The sequence below is a fragment of the Meleagris gallopavo genome, chromosome 2, assembly GCF_000146605.3.
Source record: "Meleagris gallopavo isolate NT-WF06-2002-E0010 breed Aviagen turkey brand Nicholas breeding stock chromosome 2, Turkey_5.1, whole genome shotgun sequence".
In the NCBI taxonomy this organism is placed as follows: Eukaryota; Metazoa; Chordata; class Aves; order Galliformes; family Phasianidae; genus Meleagris; species Meleagris gallopavo.
In genome coordinates this window covers 34,673,206-34,691,106 of record NC_015012.2, presented here as the reverse complement: position 1 = coordinate 34,691,106, position 17,901 = coordinate 34,673,206, and the positions used below count along the sequence as shown (strand labels likewise).

At 39.6% G+C, this 17,901-nt stretch overlaps 1 long non-coding RNA gene across 3 annotated transcripts in view; it reads left to right on the top strand.

Moving 5' to 3' along the window:
- The first annotated feature begins 4,289 nt into the window (after positions 1-4,289).
- The window catches only part of LOC104909654, a 34,302-nt gene continuing 20,690 nt past the window's right edge, over positions 4,290-17,901 (top strand). Inside the window, exons 1-3 of one of the 3 annotated variants that reach the window (XR_002111941.2) lie at positions 4,290-4,407; positions 5,523-5,708; positions 15,074-16,224. This is a non-coding gene — a long non-coding RNA (uncharacterized LOC104909654). Of the gene's footprint in view, positions 4,408-5,522; positions 5,709-6,848; positions 12,109-15,073; positions 16,225-17,901 lie in introns of those variants that run through there. The other 2 variants (XR_002111940.1, XR_792500.2) reach the window with 2 other exon arrangements.

Here is a 17,901-nt window from a genome sequence, read left to right as displayed (position 1 = left end):
TATATATATATATATATATATATATATATATATATATATATATATATATATTTAAAAAAGGTATTTTGGCAATCTTGAAACCTATTCTCAGATTCCTTTATCAAAACCAGAAAGCATAGCTGCATGTTTTTCACTGTTCACAGGACTGTGTTAAGCCCATATATCAAAATACATACAGTTATTTGCCATAGTTTGATTTTGCACTGTACTACAACCCATTTCCCGGTTTCAGCCAAATTAGAGTTAATAGCGCACTGATGTTTGGTTATTATTGAGTGATGGGTGCATGCCCAGAGTTGGGCAGGGCCAGGTGTTTGATGGGGAAGAGTTGCTGCTGTGATGGCACAGGGCAGAGGGCAGCCGCATTGCAAGCGGTGCTGGACCACATGCAGTCCATGGGCTGCATGTTGGACATGCCTGGACAAGCCAATATGAGGGACCATGGCCTTCCAACAGTTTTGCAGCAGCACTGAGTTGTTCACCTGGGCCCTGCCCACTGTGCAGGGCTTCAGGCTGTTAGCCCTTGTCCCACAGAGGCTGCATCAGAGCAAGGCTCCCCACAGCCCTGCTCAGCTGTTGGGTCCATCAGCTGTCCTGGCTTTGGCCTGTTCTGATCCCTGCCTTGGTGCCCCCACACCAGCCCAGCTCCTCCACAGCTCCAAGCACTCCTAGCCCTAGGAAGTTGCTGGCCCACATGCTGCAATGACAAGACCCACTGCCAGTGCTAAATGTAAAGCTGCTCGCTTACATCCTGCAACAATCAGGTTTAGTTCTGGTTTTGTATGAGTGGTTGCTTGGGAAAAGCTGACACTCATAAAATGAAGCACAGAAAATCTTGTTAGTGACTTGTCATAATTTTCCCAGCTTACTTTATGGGAGCAGACTAAACAAACAGTTACTCGGCTCTGCACAGAAGGGTCCAGCAGCTTTACCCAGTTCCCAGACAATGACATTGATTAATCACAGGACCATAAGTTGAAACAACACAGACTACATTTACTGTGCGGTTCCATTTGGAAATCCTCTGAGTAAGAAATGTGAGATATCTGGAGAGGAATGGCAAAGAGGCAGAAAAGAATTTGCCAACGTATATCTCTCCTGTCAATTATTTACAAGACCTAACTATGTTGTGAGCAGACCTCAGCTGTGCATGGCTTGGAATGCTAAGAGCAACTTGGAGAACTTGTGCTACAGTGCTGCAAGACTTGGCTTGGTGTTAGCCTTTGTGGTGGCCCTTAAGCAGATAAGGCCTAAACATGAGCTTTTCTGAAGCTATAGATATTTTTGTGAATGCTCCAATTAGCTCATTTGTAGCCAACATAATGGTCTGTGAGGGAATGTTCCCATATGTAATAAACACCACAAGTGTTGTACTGGAAATGTCAGCTGCTTTAAAATACAAACAGAGCACCATTCTCAGATTAGAGTCATTTACTGCCATGCCACTTAAAAGGAGGAGAAGGAAGTACCCACAAATAGCTGGATAAAAAGGTGCAAATAGGCTGAGTTGGAGTGGGAGCATGACAAGTTTATCAGATAAGATTTCATAGCTTTTGATCAATTTGTGTCAAAAATATACTTTCTCTCATTATAATATGAACATTGAGACTCCCATCTACAAGAAGGGCTGTAAGGAGGATCTGGGGAACTACAGGCCTGTCATCCTGAGTTTGGTACTAAGGAAAGTTATGGAGCAAATCATCTTGGGCGAGATCACACAGCATGTGTGTGGCATCCAAGGAATCAGGCCCAGCCAGCACAGGTTAATGAAAGGCAGGTCATGCTTGACCAACCTCATCTCCTTCTACAATTGGGTGACCAGACTGGTAGATGCGGGAAAGGCTGTTGATGTAGTGTACCTAGACTCCAGCAAACCTTTGACATGGTCTCTCACAGTATTCTTCTGGGGAAACTGGTTGCCCGTGACCTGTACAGGTATACCCTTCTTTGGGTAAGGAATTGGCTAGAGGGCCATGCCCAGAAGGTAGTGGTTAATGGAGCTAAGTCCAGCTGGCGACCTGTTAGAAGTGATGTCCCTCAGGGGTTGGTACTGGGGCCCATCTTGCTTAACATCTTTATTGATGACCTAGATGAAGGGATTGAGTGTACCCTCAATAAGTTTGCAGATGATACCAAGTTGGAAGGTAGTGTCGATCTGCCTGAGTGTAGGGAGGCTCTTCAGAGGAATCTAGATAAGCTGGATTGCTGCGTTGAGGTGAATGGGATGAGGTTCAACAAGGCCAAGTGCTGGGTCCTGCACTTTGACCACAATAACCCCAGGCAACGCTACAGGCTTGGGGATGAGTGGCTGGATGACTACGAAGAGGAAAGGGACCTGGGGGTGTTGGTTGATGCTTGGCTGAACATGAGCCGACAGTGTGCCCAGGTGGCCAAGAGGGCCAATGGCATCCTGGCCTGAATTAGAAATAGTGTGGCCAGCAGGAGCAGGGAGGTGATTATTCCTCTGTACTCAGCACTGGTGAGGCCACACCTCCAGTACTGTGTTCAGTTTTGGGTCCCTCACTACAAAAAAGAGATTGAGGCCCTGGAACATGTCCAGAGAACGGCAACGAACATGAGGGGTCTGAAGCATAAGTCTTATGAGGAGCAGCTGAAGGAGCTGGGATTGTTTAGTCTGAAGAAGAGGAGGCTCAGGGGAGACTTTATTGCACTGTACAACTTCCTGAAGGGAGGTCGTGATGAGGAGGGGTTTGGCCTCTTCTCCCAGGCAGCAAACAGGACCCAAGGAAATGGCCACAAGTTGTACCAGGGGAGGTTTAGATTAGACATGAGGAAGAACTTTTTCTGTCAGAGGGTGGTGGTCAGGCACTGGAATAGCCTGCCCAGAGAGGTTGTGGAGTCGCCATCCCTGGAAGTGTTCAAGAGGATGGATGACGAGCTACGAGATATGGTTTTGTAGCTTGTGGTAGCAGTGGTAATGGGAGGACGGTTGGACTAGATGATCTTGCAGGTCGTTTCCAACCTTGTGATTCTATGATTCTATATTGTAGAACTGGTGAATTAGCACATTTAAGGAACAGTCTTATATTTTTCCATCAAGTAGGTAAAAGGAGAACACAGAAGTAGCTTACTTGGTTCAGCAACAGCAAACTTCACTACTGCAACTCACGTCACTGAGTTTAGCTTGTCCTGAATTTTGGAGGAACGGGAGAATTCACTAGATTCTTCTCTTCAAGTCAGTAACTCTGCAGAGGAAAATCTAAGAATCACAGAACTGTAAGGGTTGGAAGGGACCTCCGGAGATCATTAAGTCCAATTTCCCTCCCAAAGCAGGCTCCCTACATCAGGTTGCATATTTAATGCTGTCTCCTCTCTCCACCATGAAAATATTGTCTTTAGAGACATAGTTTGTCTTTGATCATTGTAAAACATTTCTAAACTAGTGTTATAGTAGAGTGAGACTCTAACCTGAACACAGAAGCACAATTTATATCCTAAATGACCCATTCAGAATCTTTTGAGAGATAAATAACTATAGGTGTTAGCTACCTAAAACTTTGGGATCTGAGTTCCAGTTCTTTCCATTAGTGCACTGACTCTTTATAGTTATCTAGTTTATCAAGAAATACAAGCCTTACAATACATTTTAGAAAACTACTTTGTTGCTTAAGTAATAATTGGAACAGCACTGAAGAGCCATGCTGTTCTATTTGGTATAAAAAAGCATTCATGAATCTATTTAAAACCATATCACGTGCTCTGTTCTAAGCTGTTCCAAGTCATCAGCTGCATCTGCATTCGTATGTACAACATATGGCATTTAACTACTACATTTGAACTGTTATAGCTATGTTACTGAGATGAGTTCCTGTGATTGTTTCCACCTTGTGGCAAATGAAGGATATACAACTTTCCAAACATTGCTCTATACCAGATTCAGATATATCTTCTGTTAAATGAGTCCCTCTTACTCAGCAATTGTCCTTTACACTTCTATTTGTACTAGAGAATATATGAGCATTGTTTGGTAGACTCTTGCAGAGATGAGCCAAGAAAATAAAGTATTGTTTACATTAAGAATGGTCAAAGTAAACTGACCGATCACATCTGTGGGATGCTAAATCTTTTCACAAATCCATCTGAAGCCATTCAGTGCCCTGTGAGCTGAGGTATGTGTTTGGATGTTTGTTTTCTGTACTTCTTTTCTCTTTTGTGTCTTTTTTTTTTTTTTAGTGGACTGGAACAGATAAATGTTGATGTTTCTTCCTTCCTGTCTTTTTGGAAGATAGCTGTAATATTTGCTTGTCTTTTTTTCTTTCCCTAGTAATTAGAGACCTTTTTCAACTGCCACAACTCTTCAAAAATGACAGTGACCTTGCCAGCACTTGCTTCTTCAGGACTCTTATGTTCATTAGTAACAAAGCAATGAGAAGAATACCTGTCAGAGTAAGTGACTGGGTGCTCCAATTTACACATTTCTTTTGGATGTTGCTTGTCTAGTAGAGAGGTTGTGTGAACTGTTGATTGACACTTCAATGCTTTCCCAGAATGTAAACTTCTGTAAATGGATGTTAAAATAAAACAGATATTAATATTTGAGTGAAACAAATTGAAGTATTGCATGGTGCACAAACCTCACAGAATTGATGTCAATTCACTTGAAATGGTGCTTTGTCCATGATATTTGCTGTCTGATTTTATGAGTTGCTGAGGTGTGCATTGAAGGGAACTTCTAAGAGAAAGATTATTTGAATCCCCAGCCCAGGAGCTGCACCAAGGATTAGTTAAAATGAAGGAGGAAGATCTTAGCTACCTGGGAGTGTGAATATATTAAAATACACTGATGTGATCATGTGTTCTCAATGTGCCAGATATTGTGATTGCAAATAACATTTTTACTTCTGGAACAAAGACTACATTAAAATTTAGAGCTTTTTCTTTACCATGCTAGATAATACATATGAAGTACAATGCATGTTATCTACTTGCTAGGCTGCCTGAAAGAACCCTTGCTTATATGATGGTTTAGATAATCTGAAAATTCCCTTTGGGTAGATATCAAGGATATTTTATTTATCATTTTTCTGCAGAAAGGAGCACTGGACCACTGATATAATTAGTTTTTTAATTAAATTTGATTGAATTCATGCTTAATTATTTCACAAAGAAATAAGTATGTATTCTGCTGCTTTCTACTATTGGTCTTCTTTCGTTCATATTTTAAAACCTTCATCAGAAAGATTGACTGTTCAGCAGCTGACAAGACTAAAGAACCTACAGTTTTCTCTGGAAATAAATTATGAACTGAGATGGATTCATTCTTGGCAATGCTCAGCAAATCAGTTATACCTGTTTTTCGCTACTTGAAAAATAAGGTTAAGCAGAATTTAACTATGTCACAAGAATATTGGGAAAATTAAGCACACATTAATCTTTTAAGACCGTTCTGAAATTTGTCAGTTAAGACACTTCAACCTGCAAAGTTTGTATTATTATTATCTTTATATATTGTGAATGCATTCTTCAGTTTTAAACAACCTGTTCCTGTGAATCTCTTCCAGTTTTGGTTGCCTCTAAACTTCCTAAACACATGGGAGCAAGTGAATGTTCTATCAGTGGTGCTGGTTCCACAACTGTGATGTAAATAAATCCCAGGTGTTGTGATGTTACATATTTGACTGCACAGCTGCTAACACTTTCCTGTGATGTGTATCTTCATATTTGTAGGAGCTTCCTATCTATAAGAGGTAAGGGCATTTCATGTTTATTTCAGATATAACATTTTTACACAGGAAATATACATGCTGTTCCTTTTCACAAGAATGTTATGCCTGTTTTCTTGTTATTTATAGATTTCTTTTATCTTACCCCATAAGAGTCACTGAGGGTATGAAAAAAAAATGACAGTTTTCTGTTTATAGCAAACACAGCATTAATGTGTGTCTTTCTCTTCTGCATTTTCTTTCTGATCTTCCACCATGAAGAACAGTTTTTCTGCTAATTCATTTAAGGCTGTTCTTGTGAGCCCGTCTGAACACCAGGTAGAATAGGAAAATGTGCAAGCATAAAAATGAGGAAGCATTTCCTACACTAAGATTTGGAGGGATAAAGCAGGCAGTTTCAGAATTGCAGAAGGGTTACTTGCATTTGTTGCAATGTTATGGTGGCTGAGCAAGGGGCTCTTGCTTTGCTGCTCAGAGGTGAAACTGAGGGCCAGCTTGTGTGTACCCTTTTCACTGGTCTAAATGGATCGGATTAAAAATTTTCCTTCTTCCCTTCAGTTCTTGAGGTCATCTGATGCATTATGATGTTCTATTTCCTAATATCTTCTAGATAAAGTGACTATTTCTATGTCTGAGCTTCTCCTGCCTTCAGTGTTTTGCCTTATGGGATTGGAAAACAACAAATACTGCTTAATTTGGAATCAGTGTCCTCATATACAGCAAATACTTCTCATTCACTTTCTCTCTCGGTGGTTTTTCTGCAGGCTTATTTTCTCTCTTGCTCCAGGCTGCGATGATTGATTCATAAAGCACAGAGCTGTGTTTTGCAAGGTCAGCGTCAGCAATGTTGCTACTGTGTGCATAGTTTATAATCCCAACAAACATTTAAAATTTTCAGCACAGAGGAATGCAGTGTCTGTTAATTGGAAGTCTCCAGGGCTCTTTGGTTTTCGTTCATTTTGTTTTTTTGTTTTTGTTTTTTGTTTTTTTGTTTTCAATGTGTTGTTAAAAAACAAGCACTCTTCTATGAGCTGAGAGGTGGGTTTTATTTAATTACACCTTCATAATGGATTATGGTCAGTCTAGCTGACTCATGATTGATGATGACTGAGTGTTTTTGATAGGAGTAGAAATACTATTATGTCTTCTCCTTACTCTCTCCAGCAAAAGAAGTTTGGAAAAATACATTTGAAGAGCTGGAATGGTTGTGAAGTAACATGGAAGAAAAGCTGTTCTAGAAATGCATGATCTCGGGTCTCGGTCATGGGATTGTTTTCAGCTCTCTATGAACAGGGTTCAACTGACAGAGTACAATATACAATAGTCAGACATCAGAGGATTTGCCTAAGCCTTGAATTTTTGCTCTCCTTCTGAGCAAAGCGGAATTTTGCGTTCCATGAAGTGCTGGAGAACTTAATTATTTATTGAGGTCAAAATAATTTAATTGAATTGTGATCTCCTGTCTTACTAACTAATGGTCACCTCTTTAATGATATGATGGGGAAAAATCTGAATTGCTCAGAAGAATAGTAAACCTTTGCCACTTAGCTTACAAAGAAAGATAGCAGATCTGGTGAACTGAGCTCTGTACTGGGTGAAGAAGCCCATGCCAGTGAGGGAAAGGACTGCATAAATCAGAATATTCCTCAAGGTGAGAAGGCAATCTTCTCAGATTTCCCATGAGAATTAGAGAAACTCTGTCTCAGTGACACATGTAGGCAGGTTTTTCTCTATTATGTATTCCTGTTGGTTTGCCTTGGACATATTGAAGAGGAGAAGATAAGCGAGCTTCAAAGTAGAGGCAATTTGACAAGATGGATGGTGTGAGAACATTAACAGAAGAAAAGGAATAACCTAGCAAAAAGCAGGATGTCTGTATATAAAGAGATAAGTTCATATTTGAAGGTCTTGTGCAGATGGTTGAGGTGAAGTAAGAAGGGAAAAACAGGTAAATGGGAAAGAAGAAAGTTTACACAGAATAAACTTCAAAGAGGTAATTCAGTGTTGTCACATTGTAACAAGATTCTCTTTAGAAATGCTGTTCCATGAGAGCTGATTTCAGCTCAATGATTTTAAGTGTGGAAATGAAAATGACAAATATTTTTTTCCAGTTTTCAATTTGTTTTAAACAAATAAAAGAGTTGTAAAATACACTTGAAATTAATTCCAGGGGAAAGAAAATATGACACTTTTGTCAATTCAATTTAATTGAAAATACAAACATTTGTTGTTTGGAAACTTTGGAAGCCAAATAGCAGTGTTTTCAAAGTTGTAAACAGTGTATTTGGTAGGGGTTTTTTTTGTTTGTTTGTTTTTGTTTTTCTAGATTCTGGAATAGAGACATATCTAGCCAAAACACATTCTGTTCTTGCACAGTGCCTTTAGTTGCTGTAATCACTGTGAAGCACTTCCATTTGCTGCTTTGCTGCCTGACTGCAGCTTCACTGCAGCTGTTCACTCAGGCTCTTGTGGCAGGGCTTTTTAGAGCTGTCAGTGCAATATTTTTCCCTTGTTTCCTGCTGTTGGTTTCTCATGGTTTTTCTCACAGCCTTGCACCTGCAAGCCCATATACTGACTGTATGATGGTTCTCATGGGATGCATTTGCCAGGGACATTGGGAGTCACCCTTTCTTGCCCCTTTCCTATACCACATCTTCTATCTTTTAGTTTACATTAACGGAACTCAAAACTTAGAGCACAGCAGAAGTCATCTAGAAACCTGTTCTAGTGAAATTCAATCACAAAACATTAGCACCAGTCCAAATGTAATGCTTATGCCCATCTAAACATGATCCTGTTGGCACAAAATGCATCATGAATGGGAACAACCCACAGGATCTTGAGCAAGTCTTGATGGAAAGTACAGAGTGCTCGCAGACAAGAATGGCAGTGGTTTGTCACCATCACTATCACAATCTGCTATGCTAGAAAGACTACAGAGGGGAATGCTCTCCTGGTGATGATTCCCAGCTATCCACAGAGACAACTTTGTCTTGCCTTTTGGAACTTTGAAGTTGATACATGCCTTCACCTCCTGAACCCACTAATAACTCATTATTTATTAATAATCCTATCTCAATATCTTGTATACAACATTTTTTTGAGTGACTGTACTAGTCAGTAAAGGCTGACTTATACTAAATGTGATTTACTGCAAGGCAGGTTTACTTTGAATAAGACAAACACACCTCTGTCAAATTCTTCCTGACTTTTCTTCCTGCAGGATATAATGGGAAGCCAAGAATGTATGTCTCTATGTGGATTGTGTCATGCATTCTTGTTCTCTTCCTACACAGTGAATTTCAACTTGAGAGGAGAACTGGGCAAACCTGCACAGCCAAAGCTTCAAGTGCCAATAGGTAGTTTGCCAGGATAGATCAAAGCTGACATGGAGAGCCAAAAAAGCAAGCTGTTTCTTACCTTCAATCCATATCTGCGTGCTTCTTCCCACATGTTTCTGCATTACTTTCACATTTGAACATCTTTTGCATAAAGTAATCCACTGTCAAAGGTCCTTTGACAGTGTTAATATATTCCTCAAATAATAAGGACTAATATATAACCAGCAAAATGTGTTGGAAAGAGTACTGTGATTGTTGGTGAGACAGATTTTGGGTTGTGCCAGAAAGAATTTCACTATTCTTGTTGCAGGTGGCCACCCAGAGAGATTATATGACCTATTTATGGGAGACTGCATCATATTTAGTTGTATGAGTAGCACTCTTATATGCTGCTGGTAGTGTGGGAAGGATTAATCAGCTGCCTGAAGTGCATCTATCTCTCTGCACAATGGCTACAGAGGTAGATTAAATGACTGATATACGTTAGACACTTAAGTTTTAGATGGCTAAAAGTAGGTAAGATGGATCCCAGTCTAAGTTCTCTGCTCCTCTATATCTTATACTTTTCCTAAACATTACTCCTTCTCTGTCTTCATCTGAAGAGCATGTAGCAGCACTGTGTCCTGTCAGAGCATTTCCTTCTGCTCTTCCTGAAAGCAGTAGGATTTTTTTCATTGCTTTTCATAAGTTTAGAATCAAGTCTAATGCTCCTTGTTGTTTGGGATAACGTATTAAATAGGAAAGACAGATGCTGCTATTTCAGAGGCAGAGCACGTTTAAGGACTCTCAGCCTGTGGATCTCTCTGTACTTCTTTTGGCTGCCAGCTTCCCTCCCCACCTTGGCTGTGCAGGAGATCACACAGGGTAATTATGCAGGTTTCTTTCTTTCCTCTTCTTAACCTAACCAAGAATTGATCACTCTTACAAACTAAGTTACCACCCAGGGGATGGAAATGGAGCTGCATTTTTCTCCTGATTGGGTACACCTCATTAGGTCCGCGACAGCCTTTGGCTGGACTCCCTACCAGGAGTAATTGGTAGTGACAACAGTATCATTTTGCCACCTACCAGTCAGCATTCAGATGAACAGCCAGATAAGAGAAACAAGCAGGAGTAGGTAAATCAGAAGATTACAAAGATATCATAAGATTAGTAATTAAGTAAGACCTCCAGAAAGGAGTGTCTTAATTTCATTAAGAGGTGTTGAGAACAGTCATCTGTCTTAAGTAACAGATGACTGAGTGTATCATTATGAACTGCCAGGTAATGGAATTAGTAGCAGACCACGGAAACTTTCAATCTTGGCCACAAATAGAGCTCAATAGAAAAGACAAGCCAATCTTCCCTTTATTTTTCTTCTATCTATTAGCCAGAAGATCTTGCATGTGTGGTGTTTTTTGTTTGGTTGGGTTTTTTACCCTGTAAATAAACTCCAGTAAGTTGCTTACTGGTGATTTCAGCTAGGCCTGTGAGACCTTGATGGACAGAGTTTATTGTGAAACTGAAAAAGAGGGCTATATTTAGCTTATAATGACAGAGCCACTGTGAAACTGCTGTTAAAATTGTCAGAGATGATATAGCAAGGCTAGACAGACATTGCTCTGATCCAGTCTGAAGTCTGCTTTATTCTGTAAGCAATATCATTTGACCTTATCTGTCCTACTTACAGATGATCTCAATGCCATCTATGCAATTAAAGTATCTTGGGCAAATCATTCATTCCTTTTTAACAGAAATATAAGAAATATTTTCAAAAACATCCTTGCTTGATTTACAAGTAGAGATCCTGAATGTGAATAGAATCAGAAATGTTTTGATGATCATTTCCAGGAGTATTCTAAGAATTTGACTGGAATATGACAACAGAATTGTCTCCATGTTCTATAAAGTAATGTAGTTAACTTGTATTGCAGTAATGTGCAGGAAAACCTGTGTAGTACCACCACTGGAGCCCATATAGAAATAAAATAAGACAATGTCTGCCACAAGAATCATAAAATCTGAATATCATACTTAAAGTATTTGCCTGCACAGCTTTGCAGTGGTGTAATTAAGTTATATACAGAGAAGCTCGATGTGTGGACCAGCCAAAACACATTAAATATATCGCTTCTATTAAGCTTTGCAGCATAAACAAACTAAATAGCACGGTACGTTGTCTGCCAAAAGATGCTATGTGGCTGACAAAAGGACATATAAAATTAGAGCTTTCGAAAAAAATGACATTTTTTTTAATGTCAATGATATTGAAATTGGAAAAAAAAAAAAAGGCTTGATTAGCTATACAGATGTCTTTATTAATAATGGGTAGAAAGGGAATTTCTTGTTTTGTGAAAATTAGGTACTGAAAAAATTGCTATTCCTTTCCAACTGAGGTGCTGCTTAAAGCTGTTCTTTAATTTATGCTTAGTTCTTGAATTGTATTCCATTTCATAACAAAAAAAAAAGAAAACTATATGTTTTATTTCTGAAAAGAAGATGAAATACTCTGTTTTGACAGTTCTGCAATATTTTCCTAAAAAATTGTGTAAAAAAGCTCAGACAGAATGGCCTGCTTATATAATTTATTTTATTTTATTGATCAGTATCTTCTGAAAAGAAATGTCAAAAAAGTCCTTCTTGTTCTAGTCAATATAATATCTCCAAGAGTACATCTGGAATAATTTTACTGTCTGTAGTTGCTTGTAATTTTCATTCTTGTAAAAGAGGCCAATATCATGTTGCTTGAAATTTCCTTGAAGCTGTGCCTGTCACTTAACCTTGTTGGTATTACGATGATATATTTTCACTGATAAATGTTTCTTTTTGTCCAGAATGTGATAAGAAAAGGCATTTTTCCTTCTTTCTCCCTTGTTTTCCCATTCTCCCCTTTTTAATTTCCCTTTGTTCCAACCTTACTTCATTCTCTTCCATGATACTGGGGTCACATTTCCCCTTCCTTTGCTCCTATTCATTTTTAAATAATTGAACTATGGGTGGTGTCATGGTTTCATGCACAAGAGGGGAAGGCAGTGGGAGGAAGGCCCCTTTCACCCTCCCATTCCCCTGTCAGAGGACAGCTTGTTGCATGATGTCATTATATGGAATACTGATAAAACCAAAGCAGGTGGAAATACCATGGAAAAGTGTCTTCACTTCTGTATATTATTTGAAGAAGTAGGTACAAAGCTTGTCTTCACTTGGGAATGTATTTTTATAAAATATGAGTTCAGCATGTCTTGCTCGATCTTTCCCTTATGCATTCCAATGTGTTTCGTTCACTGAAGTGGGCATTTTTAAGACAGAACTAGCAGCTGCTTTGAAAAGGAGGAGATTAACTCCACCAAAGGCGCATTTTGTAGGCGTGGAAATCGTAAGTGAGCACACCTACTGCCACCTGCTGCCCTCTCAGACTTGGCTGATGGCGGTTAAGCATAGCTGGGTTCAGGACAGCATCTCAGAGGGCAGTTTGTGGGCAGAAATACGGCAAAGTAAGGATGAGCAGGACAAAAAGTACAGGGTCCTGAAACTGTCTTAATAATAGGCTGGCTCTACTGTTTTAATTTTTTTGTTGCAACCTTGCAAGACAAGCACCTAGAAAAGAAGGAAATGGGTATTTGTGTTCTTTAGAGACACGGTGGTCTTCACGTTTCCCAGTTCCCCTTACGTACCTTTTCATTCCACAAAGTGACTGTGAATCCAGTGCTATTTGTATGGATTGCATTTTCCCTGCCTGTGACTTTCTTTGCCTGCAGAGAATCTCACATGGAGCCTTTGCTGCCTGCCCTGTCTTGTTTTGTTCTGTACTGAGGCTATCAAAACAAAGACCTGCCAAAGTGCCATCTCTCACTTACAGGGTTGTGTTCTTTTACCTGGCTTTAGAAGCTCTTGTTGTTAACTACCTTCCCTTGCATGTGAGAAAGGCAGCCTTCGCCTCTAAGCCTTATTTCACATGGGATAAACCTGTGTTGCACAAACAGACAGAAGGGATTTGCCCATGCTGTGCCTTTAATCCCATCTAATTCAGAGCAGATGGCTGTGAGAGCTGTACAGGAGGGAACCCGCAGCTTGAGCCCGTTCATCCCACACTGGGGTCTGCTTGTCTTCAGTGGGGTTTTCCCAGCCACCCACGCAGGAGCTTGATCTTCATTGTCCCCCACTTAAAGGAGGTCAGAGTGTCTTTTCACTGGCCTGCCTCATTATTTGTAATCTTCTGAAATAGCTTGGTTGACCTTAAACCTTCCTCTGTCTTATAAAATCCTGTGACCTTACTGTGGAGGAGGAATGTGATCCAGTTAGTGGTTTTGCAATCAGTGAGCCTCACTGAGGTGAGGAGATGCAGGTGCAGGCTGTGACACTTGGCTGATAGTCAGTGAATTGACAGCAAGGAATGATGGGCTGGTTTACTGCTCACCTCTTTCAGAATTGCGTTAACTATACCTTTGGAAAATATGCAGTGATGGGCTTCTCTACCAGCCCTGAGAAGGACTGATTGTCCTAGGGGGCCTCTTGTGACCTGTGACTTCAGTGTCCTGTAGCTGGTTCTCAGCTCTGCCAGATGCTGTAAAAGACAAAGGCAACAGGCTGTAGCTAGCTGGGCTTTTTTCTGAGGGAAGAAGGATGTGGTGTCCTTATGATATAGTTATGATATGAACAGTATCAAGTTTTCAAAATTTGTGAGCTCCACTTTCTTCAATCTAATCACAAGATATTATGATGTTAAGATGATGAAGTCAGCATTTGAATTACCTCCAGATTTTCAAATTTAGTTGAGAGGATTTTTTTTTGCCTCAGCTAGGAGGGGTAAGAACCTTTTTTTTTTAAATGAAAGCTGGCAATCTGTTATATTAATGTAAGTATAGGACCTTTATAAAAGACACCAAATATATCAAACTCATGATGTGAATTACTGACACTGAATCCATTTCTTGTCCTGAACCTTGTTGAGTGACAGTCCTTAGAATTTTTAAGCTGAAGAGGCTGTCATTATTTGCCCAAATGAAATGAATTATGCTTTTACTGAATCTTTCTTAGCTAGACATCAGCCCTAATAATTTAGTGAATTCTGCTTGGGTACTTACACAATTCTTATCAATCTGGTATCTGAGTAACCTGAAAAACTAAAGAATTTCAAGGTGATGACCCATTTGCCTTAATTAAAGTATCTTCTTCTTTCCATGAAGAGCAGACTATTCTGTTTTACATATGATTTTACACTTCTTAGTCTGGCACTCATGGTTTGGCAGCATTGGAAGATTATGGGATGACCACCTTCAAAGAGATAACGTTTGAAGCTGAGATCAGGCTGGTTTGTGATTTTGGTCATTAGTTGTTCAGAGCCAAATCAGACATTCTACATAATTTAAGGTTGTTTATGATTTTGTCTTGGAGGAAAACAACATTTTGCTCCAACAGAATAAGAATGTCAACAGTAGTCAAAGACTACTGTATAGGTACAATATAGGTTGTTTAGGTCTTCTATATCCACAGCATTGAGGACATGAAAAATGAGTCCAGGAGACACTCTTTAAAGTGTTAAAGAGAGACTACATGGGTCATTTACTGGATTTGAAAAGTGAAATCTATAATTGGGATACTTTTGTAAATCTTATTTGTCTTCAGTTAGGAGGCATAAATAACTCTCTAAACACCCTATTTATCCTAACAAGGCTATGACCACAATGTGAAGTAAGAAAACAGTGTGAATAACGTGATTTGAGAGTCCCTGTTGTTAGCATGAGCTTCTTGATTCATGAACCAGATCTTGCTTTTCAGGATAATATAAGTATACTAGATTCAATACTGTGTAACCATAGGATAAAATTAATCCAAATGACTGGGGATAGTTCTCCACGTAATCAGTGCTTTGTGATATTCTGGGCAAAAAAAAAAAAAAAGGTAGTATTCCTGCACAAATGGAAGCTGTAAATTTATATCCTCCACCACTAGCATATTGCAGTTCTGGCCACCAAACTTCTTTAGCTTTCCTCAACTAGCTAATCTAACTAAACTTGTGATGTTACGGACTGAATCAGGAAAATTAACTGCATCTTCTGCCCTCTCTGTCAGGTTCCCTTCTGTATGGGATATTCAAATATCACTGCATTCAACTGTTGTCCTAGAAATGGCAAAGGAAGTCTGATCCTAAATGGTTAACAAGAAAAAAATTAAAATTCCCTGAGACAAATACACATTCCTCCTCTTTGGGAGACAACCTCCAGAGCTCCACTGTGAAGTTATCTGCAAGCGATTGTGATGGACAAACTTACTTTGTTTCTCTTGATATCAAGATCAAAGTTGGGAGTACAATTCTTTGTACATTTTAATACATAAATCCCTTCTGCTTCAGAGGCATCCACTTAAGAGAGCGGCAATATATATGTAATAGTGTACATCTATTTAAAAGATTAAATTTCCCAAAAAGCAATCATAATGAAGAGCAGAATAATTCTTGTTTTCCTGTCTCATACTGACCTGGCTTACGCTGGTCTTGCAGAATTGAGATACCGATCCTTGAAACCTTTTAGGTACCCAATGGCCAAACTGTTGAAAGGTGAATCTGAGGGAGATAAACTTGGCAGTTAAAGACTCAAATTCCCATGCACCAATTTGGGATTAACTTATACTTAACTTAAAGAGACCCAGCTCCGATCACGTGCTCATTGCTCTTGACTTTTCTGCTGCAAAGTAAGGAAGAGAAGAAAGTCATGAAAAATCCATGTGAACCAAACTTGATGCACAATCAGACCTGTAACCGATGCCTCTGTAAAATGCTCTCAAAGCTAAAAAGTACATTACCCTGGTAGATTCTTCATGGTTTTCATAGGAGGAGAGTAATTATACAGCATTTACCCTAAAACACAGCCCTCATTCTTATGACACTGTCCCTGGTCAATGAAAGGCTGCAAAAACTTCACTCCTTTTTTGCTGAGCACAGCAGAATTCCCTCCTCCATCCCTTCAGCATCTTGGCTGTGCCCTGGAGGTAGCTGCTGACTGCAGGTTTGTGATAGCGTATGGTAACTGATGTATGAGATGCAAAAATGAAGAGAACTGTGCAGAGCACCACTGCTGCATGTGTAAGCTAGTGGGCTTTCCCTTCTGCCCTACCTTGCTGTATTCTTGTTTTCCTGTCTCATACTGACCTGGCTTACGCTGGTCTTACAGAATTGAGATACCGATCCTTGAAACCTTTTAGGTACCCAATGGCCATTAAGAAGAAAAAAAGAAAAGATACCTAAAGGACTTCTAGGAGAGTGCCTAAAGTTCTTGTCTTCTTTTTTTTTTTATTTTTTTAAAGTATGCATTTGGGAAGAATGAAAGGTGTAGGCAATGAAGATGAAATGGTGATTAACAGCAATTAGTGCAGAGCATCTGTGTTCATCTCTCCCCTCTGACACTGCCCCCCATCAGTGACCTTGGTCATTTTTTGTTTGTTTAGCACAGAAGAATGAGAATGCCATGGAAACAGTTTAGCAGACTGAATATACGTATATATGAACATATACATAGTTTTATTTATTACAGTTGGTTTTATTCCAGACATGTCTGAATTACCTATATATTTTCATTAACAAAAAAAGACAAAGCTGTCTGGTCACCAAGCATTCAGTGCTGGGCAGAGAGTGTTTACTTCTCTATAAATATCTACCAGAAATAAGAAGCACAGTAAATTGAAACAATTTGTATGTCTATGTGTAAGCAAAGAAAGAGAAGGAAAGAGAGTTCAATGGAGGTGACAGTGTGCTTCACTTCCATGATTTCTTACTGTACATTATAGGAAATGCCTGTGGAAATCCACTGAAGTCTCTCTCTTGCTAGCAGTGTTCTGAGGACTGTATTTCAATTTGATCTTCTGACAACATCAGCACCACACAGTAGTCAGACTTGGATGGGGACAGTTCTCTTTTGCCTTAGTTCCTGAAATCTCTACAATCTGTTGCACAATAGTTGCTTGAGTACATGTCCTGTGTGGAGACTACCAAAGAAATATATTTTCACAAAAGTTGAAAAAAAAATAATACTCTTTGCAATCAGCTGCACAGCACAAGCCTCTTTTTTTGCCTGCATGCCATCCCCTACACATGGAGAAATTTCCACCCAGTCTCTCTCCAGGGTTTCTTGCTAAGCTCAGTTGTGTCCAGCAATCAAGGCTTGGGAACTCTCCTATCCTAGTTTTGAGAACCGTCAAGAAAGCAGGAGAACTATAAAATAAAACTACAATAGATTATCTCCCAGAAATCTGAGTAACCTCATACTTCTGCATTCTGTAGAAGATCCTAAATAAATAAATAAATAAATAATTCATAGAATGGCTCTAATTTCAGTCATGCTTTTCTAAGTGTTGTAGTCTATCCAGTGATTTTTAAGCACTGGGACCAGAAGTTGAATCTCACATAGAGTAAGAGATGGGAAAGAATTGTGGAAGAGAGACTGTGTCGATAAACATCTAGTGATTTGTTCTTCTGTCTTCCCTCCAGAGAATGAGTTTTTTAGATCTCTGTAATGCTATAATACCATGGAAAATACAGTGATGATAGCAGGGTGGCAAAGTCTTCAGCTGCTGCAAATAAGGACGAGCTGAAATCCAGCAACTGCAGATAGACAAATGAAGAGAAAAAAAAAAAAAAAAAAACAAAAAAAGCTGCTTACCTTTAGAAGACCTCAGGTAGGCAGAGCTCTCCAGTGATACCCTTGCCTCCAGTGCCAGCCCTTAAATGAGGCCTGGGATGGGGTGGATCCTGGCTCCACCCCTTCTGGTCACTCAGCTACATTGCATGCACCTGAGCTCCCCTGGGTTGGCCCTGCCTTCCCACCAAGTGCTCAATCACTGGTTCAAGCTGTGACTTAGCATTTCCTGTACAGTCAGCAATTTCATTATTAGGTACCTGAGGTCAG